The sequence below is a fragment of the Esox lucius genome, chromosome 5, assembly GCF_011004845.1.
Source record: "Esox lucius isolate fEsoLuc1 chromosome 5, fEsoLuc1.pri, whole genome shotgun sequence".
Classification (NCBI taxonomy): Eukaryota; Metazoa; Chordata; class Actinopteri; order Esociformes; family Esocidae; genus Esox; species Esox lucius.
This window is the reverse complement of record NC_047573.1, coordinates 1906562-1923212: the sequence shown is the minus strand read 5'-3', so window position 1 is coordinate 1923212 and position 16651 is coordinate 1906562.

Here is a 16651-nt window from a genome sequence, read left to right as displayed (position 1 = left end):
CGGTTGTCTCAGGTTAACACAGGGCGACAATTTATCTTGGTATACTTCAAGTCATTTTTCAGTTTGAACCATTAATATAAAAACAACAAATGGTCTTCCAACCGCAAACTCCCGATCACTCGGCACATCTAATCCTCAGACACACCCAAACTAACCACAAGGAGGCAAGTTTGGTCGCTACCTCCCACATCCAATGTTTCTTGAGTCTGGCAAGTGAGACTATTAGTAAACATGGACTTCTGTCTTTTGCTTCATCCTGAGATAAGCCCTGGTAGTCGTACAGAAGTCAGGATAAACCGCAAACAACCACCCACGCTCTTTGGAGCCACTGCCCTGAGTGGAAAGGGAACCTTTGCACGCGATGCAAATGAACTGTCATTGGCAATGTGTGTTGCTTAGCGAAGGAACCTATTAATTCAGCTGCTCAGGGTCAGGTGAACCCTTGAAATGAATGTCTGTTTTAATGAAGGCCTTTCATATGGAAAGGAGGCTTGGTGTGTCGATTTGGCTCTGCCACACAGCGCCAGTGATGAAACAAGCACGGCTGTTAATATCAGCATAGCAGTAGTATTCCACTATATAGAAGACATCGCTTTTGGTGAAATAAGTCCAAATCCATAGACTAACAAGGTGTGTGTTTGTATTGTAGTGTGACTGAGGGCTTTTGGTAAACCCTGAGTCAGCATCCTCCCACCTTCAGAGGGCTTGTTGAGGCCTAGCATTCAGAGCAGGTGTGTGACTGGGCCAGACGCTGTACTCACATACACACAAACACACACACACACTACCCCCATGGCATCGGATGACAGTGAGATAAGATGTGTGGGGAAAGGATGTTAACAGCCCACACTAACATAAACATATGATCTAACATGGACGAAGGCAGCTTCATAAAACACACGTAATAAGGCAAGTAAGGGCTGATCAATGATGCATCTGTATTCAGTGGGAACTATGTTCTACAGTGGGCCAGCCCCCCTAATGCAGTGGTGAACATTCTCAGACTTACAGCCAACAAAACAAATCATCCTTTGGCTTAATTCCTTTTGTGACCTGGTGCCCTGTTACACATGCCAATATAACATCCCTTCTCTATAACACATCCCCATATGGCATCCGTTCTCTATAACACATCCCTATATAACATCCCTTCTCTATAACACATCCCCATATGGCATCCCTTCTCTATAACACATCCCTATATAACATCCCTTCTCTATAACACATCCCCATATAACATCCCTTCTCTATAACACATCCCCATACGGCATCCCTTCTCTATAACACATCCCCATATGGCATCCCTTCTCTATAACACATCCCTATATAACATCCCTTCTCTATAACACATCCCCATATGGCATCCCTTCTCTATAACACATCCCCATATAACATCCCTTCTCTATAACACATCCCCATATGGCATCCGTTCTCTATAACACATCCCCATATAACATCCCTTCTCTATAACACATCCCCATATGGCATCCCTTCACTATAACACATGCCAATATAACATCCCTTAACTATAACATCCCTTCACAATAACATCCCAACATAACATCCCTTCAAAATAACATCCCAATATAACATCCCGTCTCTGTATGTCGACATATCATTGCTGAAAAAAGCTTTCCTTTAATTTCTCTATATAACATCCCACTCATGCCACAGGCCCAGTCTTGTTTCAATATGAAGTTACACAGATCAGAAGAAAAGTTAAACCCATGACTTACTTCACTCATCCCTAACCCCACCCAACTTGATTGATTTACAGATGATTGTTTCGTAACTTTGGTTGAGTTTTTGTAACGTTGGTTCTCAAGAGGAGTCACCTCATTAATCATGACTGACTTTATATCATTATGGCATAATGGCATAGATTACAAAGCCTTTGTAGCGCTCATTTGGATGGCCCAACAGGAAATACAGCTTTTTATTTTGATTATTTTATGTTTTTGTTAAAGTTGTTTTTCAATTAAGGCAAAAGGCACAAGTTACTATAACAACCTTGCACCACTTCAGTTTTTTTCATATGTTAATTTTACTGTTATTACAACATATTAAGAATAAAGGAAACATGTCATGGCACATCCAGTTGTCACAGAAAACTTAGGAAGAAGACTCCATATAGCATATCTTCAGTGATTTACCACAGCCCTCAATGTGTTTTCATGTTTCAGATGTTGACTGCTAAAACCCAACATGTTTCAGCACAACTATCCCAATTTGATACTCGCTCTAAGGGAGAATAGAATTGCAGTTGTTCCCAATATGACAAAGGACTCTAAATACAATAAATCTAATTGAAGGAGAATAATGAGACAATTTTAAACAATCCATAATTCCTTGTAACAAATATGCAGGCTTTTCAAAACTATTCTCATAAGTCTGGAGGTAGATTTAAGACAGAATATTAATTTCTTGGCCATAGAAGTTATTTCATAGATTTTCTCATTACTCATAAAATTTGGAGCCTACTGTAGGCTGGAATATTTTCCAAATATATTGGGGAACATAGTGTTTTTAGGCTGTATTTCAATGAAAATATTCAAGAACATGCGTCTACTTGCTCAACTTAATGGGCAACTGACTTTTCTTACATTAATGATAACCCACCACGAATACAACAAGAAATCAGACAATATTTTTCTATTGAATCAATAATGAAGACCCTATAGACGATTCCACCCAGAAAGCAACATGAACTAGAATGAAGTCAACTACATTCATGACAGTTTATAGTGACCCAGAGACCAATGGAGTGACAGTTGAGAGTTTGGCCAGTGTTTGTTCCAAGTCCTACATATCTGTAGTTTAGGGGGCTGGAAGGTGGAGATGGGGTGGAGGGAAGTTTCCGTTGGGGGGTGGGGTGGTCAGAGCCTCAGCTGGGCTGTGTCTATTGGAGAGAGAAGGAAAAAAAGGATCTAAGCAAGATCATTTTACCTCAGAGCTAAACAGAACATGACGCAGCAAGAAACTCAAAGGCCCTCAGCTTGCTATCCTGCCAACATCAACACTGTAACTGAGGAAAGAGAGCACACAGCACGGAAACAGTGCCTCAGCTAAAGGCAGACCTAAGTGAAACATTGCCTCAGCTAAAGGCAGACCTAACTGAAACATTGCCTCAGCTAAAGGCAGACCTAACTGAAACAGTGCCTCAGCTAAAGGCAGACCTAACTGAAACAGTGCCTCAGCTAAAGGGATACCTAACTGAAACAGTGCCTCAGCAAAATCAATCAAATTTATTTATAATCAAATTTATTTATAAAGCCCTTTTTACAACAGCAGTTGTCACAAAGTGCTTTACAGAGACACCCGGCCTTAAACCCCAAAAGGCAGACATAACTGAAACAGTGCCTCAGCTAAAGGCAGACATAACTGTAACAGTGCCTCATCTATAGGCAGACCTAAGTGAAACAGTGCCTCAGCTAAAGTCAGACCTAACTGAAACATTGCCACAGCTAAAGGCAAACTTAGCTGAAACACTGCCTCAACTAAAGGCAAACTTAACTGAAACAGTGCCTCAGCTAAAGGCAAACTTAACTAAAACTGAGTCTCAGCTAAAGGCTTTACTTATCTGAAACAGTGCCTCAGCTAAAGTCAGACCTAACTGAAAAAGTGCCACAGCTAAAGTCAGACATAACTGAAACATTGCCCCAGCTAAAGGCAGACATAACTGAAACAGTGCCACAGCTAAAGGCAGACATAACTGAAACAGTGCCACAGCTAAAGGCAGACATAACTGAAACAGTGCCTCAGCTAAAGGCAGACCCAACGGCTGACAGCATTGCACCGCATCTAGCCAATGTTCAATGTGAACATAAAGGTGCTCCTCTTCTTATCGCAGCTGAATACATTTTAAGATAAAATGTTTCAGGGAATCAATGAAAGAATATGCTTATTTTTATTTTGTCACCACAGGGTGTCAGTAGAGAGCAGCACCAAATAAGCAGAGAGGCAAGAAGGCTGGCTTCTTCACTCCAAATCTGGAGTGAAATATGTGATGGTCTGGATCAGGCTTGAACCACACAAGTGCTTTTCATTCACTCCGGGGAGATTGAGTGTGCGTCCAAAATGGCACCATATAGCATATGTAGAGTACTAGGGGCACTGGTCAAAAGTAATGCACTATTAAGGGACTAGGGTGCCGTTTGGAAAGAAGAACATTTGTCTGATTTCATAATCTGGTATTTGTAAGAAAGAATCTTAAACATTGTTTGACTATAAATGTTTTGTACATATTTTTTATACACAAAATGATCTAAATCTGGTTTCATCCCTTTCCCCATTCATCCTCTGTCTTTTCTCATTCTTCCGCTCATTCTATCTCTTCAGTTGTTCTCTGTCAGTCTTTTCTCTTAATTTCTCTTACATCATTTTGTCTCAATTCTGTCTTTCTTGATCTCTATACTGTCTCTCTCACTATCTCTAGTATTCTCTAATATCTTTGTCTCTATTTCTGTCCCTATTTCTCTGTTAATTCTAACAAAAAGATTAATATATATAATCCCTTCCTTGTTTATATAATTCTGTATGGTTACACTAATTGAATAAATGCTGACACACATCTGTTAGTTTCACACTGAGACTCAGATGAACATCATCCACCATGTCTGTTAGTGTCACACTGAGACACCAATGAACGTCATCCACCATATCTGTTAGTGTCACACTGAGACACCGATGAATATCATCCATCATGTCTGTTAGTGTCTCACTGAGACTCAGATGAACATCATCCACCATGTCTGCTAGTGTCACACTGAGACACCGATAAATATCATCCACCATGTCTGTTAGTGTCACACTGAGACTCAGATGAACATCATCCACCATATCTGTTAGTGTCACACTGAGACTCAGATGAACGTCATCCACCATATCTGTTAGTGTCAAACTGAGACTCAGATGAACATCCACCAGGTCCTGACAGAAAAAAAAAAAAGAAAAAAGAAAAAAAAAACTTCAATGATGTCTCTGAAGAATTGTACAAAGATTACTGTTTCAACCCTTCCAGATTTGGAATTGTGCACAAGGATTGAATATTAGGATCAAAGAAACTACACAAATAGCGTCCATTTTCAATGCAGAGAATACTTCAGCTTCCTGATAACACTTCTCTGTGGTGTCGTTCCCAGGGTTTTCTCCCTGTTAGAATACTTTGGCTCTGTCCCACTCCCTCAGGCAGATCCCTGAACATGTTCCCCGTCAGTCTTTTCCCAGTGCTCTCACCACCAGCAAGAAAGAGAGAGAGACAGAGATTGTTGGAGTGGTAGATTCTGGAACAACTCCAGATGGCCAGAAGCCCAGCCAACAACAAACCCAACCCGCTCAAACCCTGCTCTTATAGTGTTGCTCTGAGGCAAAGTCTTCGGCCTGAGTCAAAGTTCTGTTCTAACAGCACTCCGGTGAAACAACTCCAGATGGCCAGAAGCCCAGCCAACAACAAACCCAACCCGCTCAAACACCGCTCTGAGCGTGTTGCACTGAGGGAGAGTCTTCGGCCTGAGTCAAAGTTCTGTTCTAACAGCACTCCAGTGAAACACATTGAACATTTCCTGTGACGCTCCAGTTTCCACAACTAGGCTGGGCAGCAGGCTCTGTGGTCACCCCTGTTGGCATAACCAGGGTGTCCTTGGTCAAACAACATGTCTAGAATTTGACCAATGTTTCCTCATCTACAAGAAAGGCAGCGAGGTACAGTTCTGTGAGTTCTAGTAACTTGAGGTAACCGAGGGAAGAATGGTTAAAAAGAATGTCCAAATGTTGTATGTCTCTTCAGAAAGTTTAGCCTCATTAATATGCAGAACACTTCAATGTTACACATAAAGGATTGCACATGGCAAATGTCAAGCATTTTTTCCACAGACAACAGCAGCGAAAACTCGAGTTCAGTAACCTTTTCCTCAGATCAGAGATGTATGAGCAAACTCATTATTAACATGGTTATTAGGTGTAATAATGTTGTTATTAGGTGTATTAACATTGTTATAAGGTGTATTAACATTGTTATTAGGTGTATTAATGTTGTTATTATGTGTATTAACATTGTTATTAGGTGTTGCCATTGCAAAAGCTACTTTTTCGGGGTTCCAGACATTAATTGATGCTATTCCATTTATTCCGGCTTGCTCAGAGCCTGTCCTCCCTTAGTGACGGTCCCACCAGCCACCTGTGGCGCTAACATGCTGGTGGTTTCCTGTCCCTGCTCATGTTCATGTTCCCACACAAAGCAGGTCTCCCTCCCTGACCGCCCCCCTATCCCATATTGGGGTCAGACGGCCGGGTGTCTGCTATGGTTAACAACATGGAACCCTACGGTGTTCCACCAACACACATTCTTAAATGTTCCCCACCAGGTTAGTAAAACATGAACAACACACATTCTTAAATGTTCCCCACCAGGTTAGTAAAATATGAACAACACACATTCTTAAATGTTCCCCACCAGGTTAGTAACACATGAACAACACACATTCTTAAATGTTCCCCACCAGGTTAGTAAAACATGAACAACACACATTCTTAAATGTTCCTCACCAGGTTAGTAACACATGAACAACACACATTCTTAAATGTTCCCCACCAGGTTAGTAAAACATGAACAACACACATTCTTAAATGTTCCCCACCAGGTTAGTAAAATATGAACAACACACATTCTTAAATGTTCCCCACCAGGTTAGTAACACATGAACAACACACATTCTTAAATGTTCCCCACCAGGTTAGTAAAACATGAACAACACACATTCTTAAATGTTCCTCACCAGGTTAGTAAAACATGAACAACACACATTCTTAAATGTTCCCCACCAGGTTAGTAAAACATGAACAACACACATTCTTAAATGTTCCCCACCAGGTTAGTAACACATGAACAACACACATTCTTAAATGTTCCCCACCAGGTTAGTAAAACATGAACAACACACATTCTTAAATGTTCCCCACCAGGTTAGTAACACATGAACAACACACATTCTTAAATTTTCCCACCAGGTTAGTAACACATGAACAACACACATTCTTAAATGTTCCCCACCAGGTTAGTAAAACATGAACAACACACATTCTTAAATGTTCCCCACCAGGTTAGTAAAACATGAACAACACACATTCTTAAATTTTCCCACCAGGTTAGTAACACATGAACAACACACATTCTTAAATGTTCCCCACCAGGTTAGTAAAACATGAACAACACACATTCTTAAATGTTCCCCACCAGGTTAGTAAAACATGAACAACACACATTCTTAAATGTTCCCCACCAGGTTAGTAAACATGAACAACACACATTCTTAAATGTTCCCCACCAGGTTAGTAACACATGAACAACACACATTCTTAAATGTTCCTCACCAGGTTAGTAAAACATGAACAACACACATTCTTAAATGTTCCCCACCAGGTTAGTAACACATGAACAACACACATTCTTAAATGTTCCCCACCAGGTTAGTAAACATGAACAACACACATTCTTAAATGTTCCCCACCAGGTTAGTAACACATGAACAAAACACATTCTTAAATGTTCCCCACCAGGTTAGTAAAACATGAACAACACACATTCTTAAATGTTCCCCACCAGGTTAGTAAAACATGAACAACACACATTCTTAAATGTTCCCCACCAGGTTAGTAAAACATGAACAACACACATTCTTAAATGTTCCCCACCAGGTTAGTAAAACATGAACAACACACATTCTTAAATGTTCCCCACCAGGTTAGTAACACATGAACAACACACATTCTTAAATGTTCCCCACCAGGTTAGTAAAACATGAACAACACACATTCTTAAATGTTCCCCACCAGGTTAGTAACACATGAACAAAACACATTCTTAAATGTTCCCCACCAGGTTAGTAAAACATGAACAACACACATTCTTAAATGTTCCCCACCAGGTTAGTAAAACATGAACAACACACATTCTTAAATGTTCCCCACCAGGTTAGTAAAACATGAACAACACACATTCTTAAATGTTCCCCACCAGGTTAGTAAAACATGAACAACACACATTCTTAAATGTTCCCCACCAGGTTAGTAACACATGAACAACACACATTCTTAAATGTTCCCCACCAGGTTAGTAACACATGAACAACACACATTCTTAAATGTTCCCCACCAGGTTAGTAAACATGAACAACACACATTCTTAAATGTTCCCCACCAGGTTAGTAAAACATGAACAACACACATTCTTAAATTTTCCCACCAGGTTAGTAACACATGAACAACACACATTCTTAAATGTTCCCCACCAGGTTAGTAACACATGAACAACACACATTCTTAAATGTTCCCCACCAGGTTAGTAAAACATGAACAACACACATTCTTAAATGTTCCCCACCAGGTTAGTAAAACATGAACAACACACATTCTTAAATGTTCCCCACCAGGTTAGTAAAACATGAACAACACACATTCTTAAATGTTCCCCACCAGGTTAGTAAAACATGAACAACACACATTCTTAAATGTTCCCCACCAGGTTAGTAACACATGAACAACACACATTCTTAAATGTTCCTCACCAGGTTAGTAACACATGAACAACACACATTCTTAAATGTTCCCCACCAGGTTAGTAACACATGAACAACACACATTCTTAAATGTTCCTCACCAGGTTAGTAAAACATGAACAACACACATTCTTAAATGTTCCCCACCAGGTTAGTAACACATGAACAACACACATTCTTAAATGTTCCTCACCAGGTTAGTAACACATGAACAACACACATTCTTAAATGTTCCCCACCAGGTTAGTAAAACATGAACAGCACACACGTTCAGGTGTCCTAAGTACAGCAAGGCAGCAGGTTCTTTGTAGTTGTTGAGGTCAGACACACTATTAGTTTATATGTATAGCTTTCACAGACACATTGACTCTTGATGTAGTTAGTGTATATGTATAGCTTTCACAGACACATTGACTCTTCCTGTCATTTGTTTATATGTATAGCTTTCAAAGACACATTAACTCTTCATGTTGTTAGTAAATATGTATAGCTTTCACAGACACATTGACTCTTCATGTTGTTAGTGTATATGTATAGCTTTCACAGACACATTGACTCTTCCTGTCATTAGTTTATATGTATAGCTTTCAAAGACACATTAACTCTTCATGTTGTTAGTTAATATGTACAGCTTTCACAGACACATTGACCCGTCATGTTGATAGTCTATATGTATAGTTTTCACAGACAGATTGACTCTTCATGTTGTTAGTGAATAACTATGGCTGAATGGTGCTAGCTGTTGTATTCCCAAATGATCTCATTAACTTACGACATTATTTCATTTCAGGCGAGCTGCCCCAATGCCACATGGCACTATATTTGTTAATATCTGTTGGGATTGGTCAGACTATTGGAGGTAGTGGGTGTCACAGCCTGTCCCCATAAGACCTGTCCACAAAAGGCCTGTCCACATAAGACCTGTTCCCATAAGGCCTGTCCCTTAAGGCCTGTCCACAAAAGATATGTCCCCATAAGGCCTGTCCCCATAAGGCCTGCCCACATAAGGCCTGTCCACATAAGGCCTGTCCCTTAAGGCCTGTCCACAAAAGGTATGTCCCCATAAGGCCTGTCCCCATAAGGCCTGCCCACATAAGGCCTGTCCACACAAGGCCTGTCCCTTAAGGCCTGTCCACAAAAGGTATGTCCCCATAAGGCCTGTCCCCATAAGGCCTGCCCACATAAGGCCTGTCCACATAAGGCCTGTCCCTTAAGGCCTGTCCACAAAAGGTATGTCCCCATAAGGCCTGTCCCCATAAGGCCTGCCCACATAAGGCCTGTCCACATAAGCCCTGTCCCTTAAGGCCTGTCCACAAAAGGTATGTCCCCATAAGGCCTGTCCCCATAAGGCCTGCCCACATAAGGCCTGTCCACATAAGGCCTGTCCCTTAAGGCCTGTCCACAAAAGATATGTCCCCATAAGGCCTGTCCCCATAAGGCCTGCCCACATAAGGCCTGTCCACACAAGGCCTGTCCCTTAAGGCCTGTCCACAAAAGGTATGTCCCCATAAGGCCTGTCCCCATAAGGCCTGCCCACATAAGGCCTGTGCACACAAGGCCTGTCCCTTAAGGCCTGTCCACAAAAGGTATGTCCCCATAAGGCCTGTCCCCATAAGGCCTGCCCACATAAGGCCTGTCCCCATAAGGCCTGCCCACATAAGGCCTGTCCACATAAGACCTGTCTGGTGCCCGGGTCACAGTTCATACTGCTTATCAGTAACCAGGTGGACTCACTTTCCTTCCATACTGGGTGGAAGAATGACACAAATGTATATGTGGAAGCAATTGAAAGGAGCAGAGAGGACTTCAGAATGAAATACAAAAGCTCTTTGCAATGTTAAGGATGTTGAATAAATGCTGAGGGATACTCGTCACCCAGTCAATTTGGGGACTCTGGGAAGGCCAGTGAAAATAAGCACATTTATCTGTTAGACAGGATCTCTTAACACAATCACGAGTGGCAGGAAAACATGTGTTGACACACAGACACGCACATAGTCACTAAAACACGCAAACACACAAATTCACTAAAACACATACACACAAACCAAAACGTGCAGACAACAAGCAAGCAAACATGTAGGCACACAGAGGTGATCTGGACTTCATGGCGGCAAGTTGCCACTCAAGGTTTTTCCTGTTAGTGTTTAGCTTCCAAACGTCTTGAGAATTGGACGAAATCTGCCAAATATTTGCAGATTCCCCCAAAGGTTTGTGATACCTAATATCATGGGGAGAGAACATGGTGTGCTACACCGAGAGCAGAGGGAGGAGACAAGAGGAGGTCAGGAGAGGAGTAGAGAAGTGTGGAAAGAAAAGGAGAGGAGAAGTCGTTGCTCTTTGTGGTTTTGGGTATTAAGGCATTCAAAATACATTTGATTGATTTGATTGATTGAGGATAGAAGAGGAGTGGGAGAATAAGATATGAGGCGAAAAGAAGAGAGGAGAAGACAAGAGGGCAGTGAACTTGGTGCTCCCTAGTTGGAACTCTGTAGGAGAGGCTCTTTAACCCGGTAGTCAGTTCTCTAGCCTGTTAGTCAGTTCTCTAACCCAGTAGTTTGTTCTCTAACTCGGTTGTCAGTTCTCTAACCCGGGAGTCAGTTCTCTAACCTGGTAGTCAGTTTTCTAATTCGGTTGTCAGTTCTCTAACCTGGTAGTCAGTTCTCTAATTCGGTTGTCAGTTCTCTAACCTGGTAGTCAGTTCTCTAATTCGGTTGTCAGTTCTCTAACACGGTAGTCAGTTCTTTAACCCGGGAGTCAGTTCTCTAACCTGGTAGTCAGTTCTCTTAACTGGTAGTCAGTTCTCTAACCTGGTAGTCAGTTCTCTAACCCGGGAGTCAGTTCTCTAACCTGGTAGTCAGTTCTCTAACCTTGTAGTCAGTTCTCTAACATGGTAGTCAGTTCTCTAACCTGGTAGTCAGTTCTCTAACCTGGTAGTCAGAAACACGGGAAAGGACAAATGACGAGATTGAAAGGGGGATGAGAGAGGAAGACAGGGTATTGACCTTGGGGACCTTTGTATGCTGGCTCATGGTCTCTAATAAATTACTGTTGCCAGCTACGAGACCACCAGGAATTACCTGGTGGTGGGGGGGCCTTACAAACTACTTTGATCAAAACGCTGTTCATTTCAGAATTGCCGGCCAAGGCTTCCAGCATAACTTGATCCTTTCATTGTTGAATGAGCAGCAGAGTGTTCTGTAAATGGAGGTTGCTCCCGAGCAGTCATGAGATAAAAGTGATGTATTATTCAGCTGTGCTAGACTCGTGTCTTTTGAATGCTCTTTTAAGGCCAGCATATGTGTACGAATCAAAGGGAGTTCCACTGAAAACAACACAAGCCCACAACTACCTGGCCACGGTGAGGCTGGGTTTACGACAAAGCGGCAAATGTAAACACAAACCTTCTTCATGCAGTAGTTCAACCCTTTGAAGTAGTGACGGAATAATTTACTGGCCTCTGGTTTATGAGAAACTGTGCGGTTCCCACACTTGGTGTGTCTGAGAAGACCGACCATATCATTTGTCTTAAATTGGCTGATTGGCTCGTTTGGAATCCATGTTCACTGAAGCTGCTGGTGGTGGAAAGTTCACTTCATGGCTGGGGTCCTCCCTCGCTCTCGCCCTTCCTCTCTCTCTATCTTCCTCTCTCATCCTGTAGTTCACTCGCCCTCTCTCTTTCTCCCTCCATAAACAAGATAGGTGTATTAGAAACTCTGCTGACGTCGGCAGGAATTAGCCCGCCCCCTCACACTGTTACTCTAACACTCTATTAAAAGATAAGGAGGCAGATGAAGAGAGAGAGGTAGGGAGGTCAGCACAGAGAGGGAGTGTGGGAGAGAATGGGAGGGGGATAGCGAGGCCGGCTGGATTGCAGACTGAAGCAGTCCACAACCGCAGTAAACCATAAAAGGACCATGTAACCAGGCTTTAAAAGACCTGGTTGTATATGCCTACTGCTAGGATAGCACTCTATAACCAAATTGCTTGGCTACCTCTTCATAACAGTACTGCTAGGCTAGCTTTCTATAACGCTACAGCTAGATTACCACTTCATAGTGCTACTGCTAAGCTAGCTCTCAATAACTGTACTGTTAGGCTACTTCTCCATAACAGTATGACTATGTTAGCTCTTCAAAAGGCTAGAGCTGCATGACACTGTGGCTAGACTAGCTCTCTGTAACGCTATGGTGAGACGAGCCATTTATAATGCTACAGCTACAGTAGGCTAGCACTCCTCACTGCTACAGCTTAGTTCCATTGAAGTCTACCTACACACTTGTTTTTCCCCCTTGGGAGCAACATTTTATGTCAATGCCATCAGCCAAGTTGAGGTCAATCATCCTTCAAACAATAGCATTCCCTATTCCTTGTTGAACTACCTCTCATTATTCATTCCTTGAATCTAGAACTATATCCCTTTCATTCTTTATTCCTTATATATTGAACAAGCTATGTCATGTTCTTTATTCCTCATATATTGAACAAGCTATGTCCCGTTCTTTATTCCTCATATATTGAAGAAGCTATGTCACATTATTTTTTTCTTGTGTATTAGCCGAAATACTTCAAATTATTTTCAAAGAGGTGAGCTGGGGGGTGATGGCTCCGTTTTTGTGGCTAGTCCTTATAGGTTCCCTGAGGACCCCCGTGCCTCTTTGAAATCCCAACAAATGAACAGTAACAGTTAGTGAAAAGACAGATTAGGGCTCAAAGCATTTTGCATATGGCTGGCAGCACACTGGATCACAGGGCCACCGAGTTGAGACAGGGGTGCCTCCCAAATAGCCCTGTACTATATCTATATGGTTCACTACCTTCTACCAGAGCCTTATGGGTATTAGTACACTCTGAAGGGAACAGGGGTCACTTGGGATCTAGAGAGGAATCCACCCAGCTGCTGCCTGCTGTCAATAACATAACATGACCTAGTTTCACTACAACAACCAATCAGCTATCAGGATTCCCCAGCAACAGATGTCTACTGGACGGTCAGCTTGTCCACTTATTTCCTTCAGCCGCCTCAAAAAGGAAAAGCACAGTTTCATGTGAACAGCCATCGTCCAGCTCTTTGGTCCTCATCGAAGCACATCAATGACACCTGCTTGCTAGTGGCAATGGTGGGGTTTTAATTGAGTGTGCTGTCAGCCAATATTATTGATCTGTAGGAAGCCAGCCAGGGCAGATATTGTTGAGAGACACTTATCTCAATCCTTCTTTCCCTGCCTCTTTCTTCTTCTATCTCCTTCTTGATCTTTTCATCTCTCTCTTTTATTATCTCTACATCATGTATTAGTAAGCAAGTGTATTTTTTGTAACATATCATACAGTCAATCTATCTATCTTTTCACATATACACATTTTTCCCATGCCAGTAAGGCCCTTGTTCTGTTCTGTGCCCTGACCAGGGAGGGGCAAGACTAGGTCTGGTCATACCTCAGGATCCCTCTCCAAAACAAGCCACATGTCTCACAGGCATTTTGGGGCTTACATTCCCAAAAGAAAGCCTCAGAAACTAGAGTTATAATGCTCACATCGAAGGCCAAGGGTAACTGGTGCCTACAGTTACGCGCAACTCTAAACATCCAAACCCTCAGAGGAACACTGGAGCGCCACTGAAGGATCTAATTGTTGGATAAAAGAGAGATCAGTTTCTTCAAGTTTCAATAATTAAACAGGAATGTTTGAGCATCCATGCTAACTTGGAGACATTATTGTCGCCTGGCTAGGGGGAGTAGAGGGGCCGTCTAATTTAATTGATAAATAGCCGTGTTCAGTTCTGAATAAATCCTATTTATTACAAGCCAAACAAACTGTCAGCCAACAGAAGTCTTCACTCGAGGAGACAGTGTCCCCTTTTGAGGGAGCTTCCAAAACTAAACTAATTAATGTGACAGCTTCACTGCCTGGAGGAAGAATGTGCTTATTCATTAATTTAGATGGAACATCTCACACATTGCTCTGTCTGTGTGTGTGTGTGTGTGTGTGTGTGTGTGTGTGTGTGTGGGCACAGGATTAACTAAATAAGTTATATCGGAAAACAATATCCCTAAACTGTGGTTGAGGATGTTGTGGTAATTAATGGGGACATAAATGTGTTTGTGATTCCTCTGTCCAGATATACAGCTGAATGTTAAAGCTGCTGTTATTGAGGTCAATAAATGTTTTATACTATAAGCACACACAATCATACATAAACATACACAGGTCAATATAAAGTGACAGGGCCAGACTGGGATCAGTTCAACCTGTTGTTTTTAACACACATGAAAAATATTATAATTTTTCAACAACAAAACAACACTGTGTTAACATTGTGCATAATGCCAGATGGCCAGTCTGCCTAACCAGCTGAAGCCCAACAGGACACCCTCTTACCTCTCACACAGGTGGCAACAATAGACAAAGCCTGGGTCTGCCACAGGGTGAGTGAGGGACCGAAATTACCTAATGAAGCCCTGGCGCTACCCCTGCCAACTTTTAACAGGACCATGTCTGCGATGACAGACACACACGCACAACACCTCTGTGAATATGACACCATAACTAATTCTTAATCGCTGGCTAGTAAATGTTTTGAACTTGGAACTTGGCAGACCTTGGCTAACGCATACAGTAAACTCTGCTCAAGTTATTATCATGGCTTAACACAAACAGTCAGGAATTCTGATGACGTGGAGGTCCCCCGGACATGAAGGAGAGAGATCCTTTCATGAGTTTACAGTGATGTTAGAAGACAGATCTGTAAGTAGCTCAATTAGCCAAGAGCCGTACAATGGTGATTCATTTCCTGGCAATTTCAGTGGCTGAATGGACTGTTCTAATGGTCACCCTTCTCAGTTTTCCTCTCCTCTCTTTCAGTTCATTTCCTGAATGATCTGTTCTAATAGTCGTTGAGCAGCTTTTTATTTATCAAGGCTTTATCCTAGTAGCAGATTACGAAATACAGTACCAGCTGTTAGAGAACATATTTCCATCCGGATAGGCTCTCTTTTGTCTTTTCTTTCAATGTGTTCCAAGACTACAGTTCTGGGTCTAAATGCGTTTCTATTCACATTGCATGACTGGAGTCATACCCCTATCAAAGGTAGCCTCCAACCTAGTCACGCATAGACAAGGCCTGCTACTCTGGAACCCTGCAGCACTGCTTCTAGAAATGTTCTCTTTTGACCTTTTTTTCATATCTTGTATTATATTTCCTGTTTCAAGTGATATTTTTCACCCTGAAATGGTCCTTATTGATGACCTCATAGCATAAGATCTGCTATTGTAGGAAAATTACTCCCATTTCATCCACAATAGTTCCAAGCCAATTCAACAGTGGTGTCCAAAGAATAAAGCAGCAACTGCCTTGGGCCAACTGAAATAACACGTTAATTAGTATTGTGCTCATTCTTGGGTCAATTAGCGCAAATAAAGTACCAAAAACCTATGTTATAATTTTCCATGACTTGCACAAATTTGGGTCAGTGGTTTCTCAGATTTAACAGGAGTTATCTATAGTTACATCTCTGATCATGTGTGCCAAATTTCAAAACTGAGATCAAAAGACAAACACAACAACGATAAAAAACCCCGGATGTTATAGCCCCACTACATGGTCAATATTTATGTTCTTGCAACATGTTTTATAATGCTATGATATCAATATTTGCATTCATGTGTCTAATGCATTCATGTGCACCAGATCTTTATGAAAAGTTTTACCAAAATGTATTAAAAAGGGGGCCACTGGGGTCAACCCACTTACAAAAAAGCTGGGACGCTGTGTTAAATGTAAAGAAAAACAGAATGCAACAATGTGCAAATCATCTAAACCCTATATTCAAAAAGGAAATTGTACAAAGACAACATATCAAATGTGGAAACTGAGAAATGTTACTGTTTCTTGAAAAATATATGCCCACTTTGAATTTGATGCCAGCAACATGTTTCAAATAAGCTGGGACAGAGGCAACAAAAGACTGGAAAAGTCGTGTAATGCAAAAAAAAAACCTGGTGGAACGTCTTACAACCAATCAGGTCAGTGGGCAACAGGTCAGGAACATGATTGGGTATGAAAAGATAATTCCATTGAGGATGAGTCTTTCAGAAGTAGA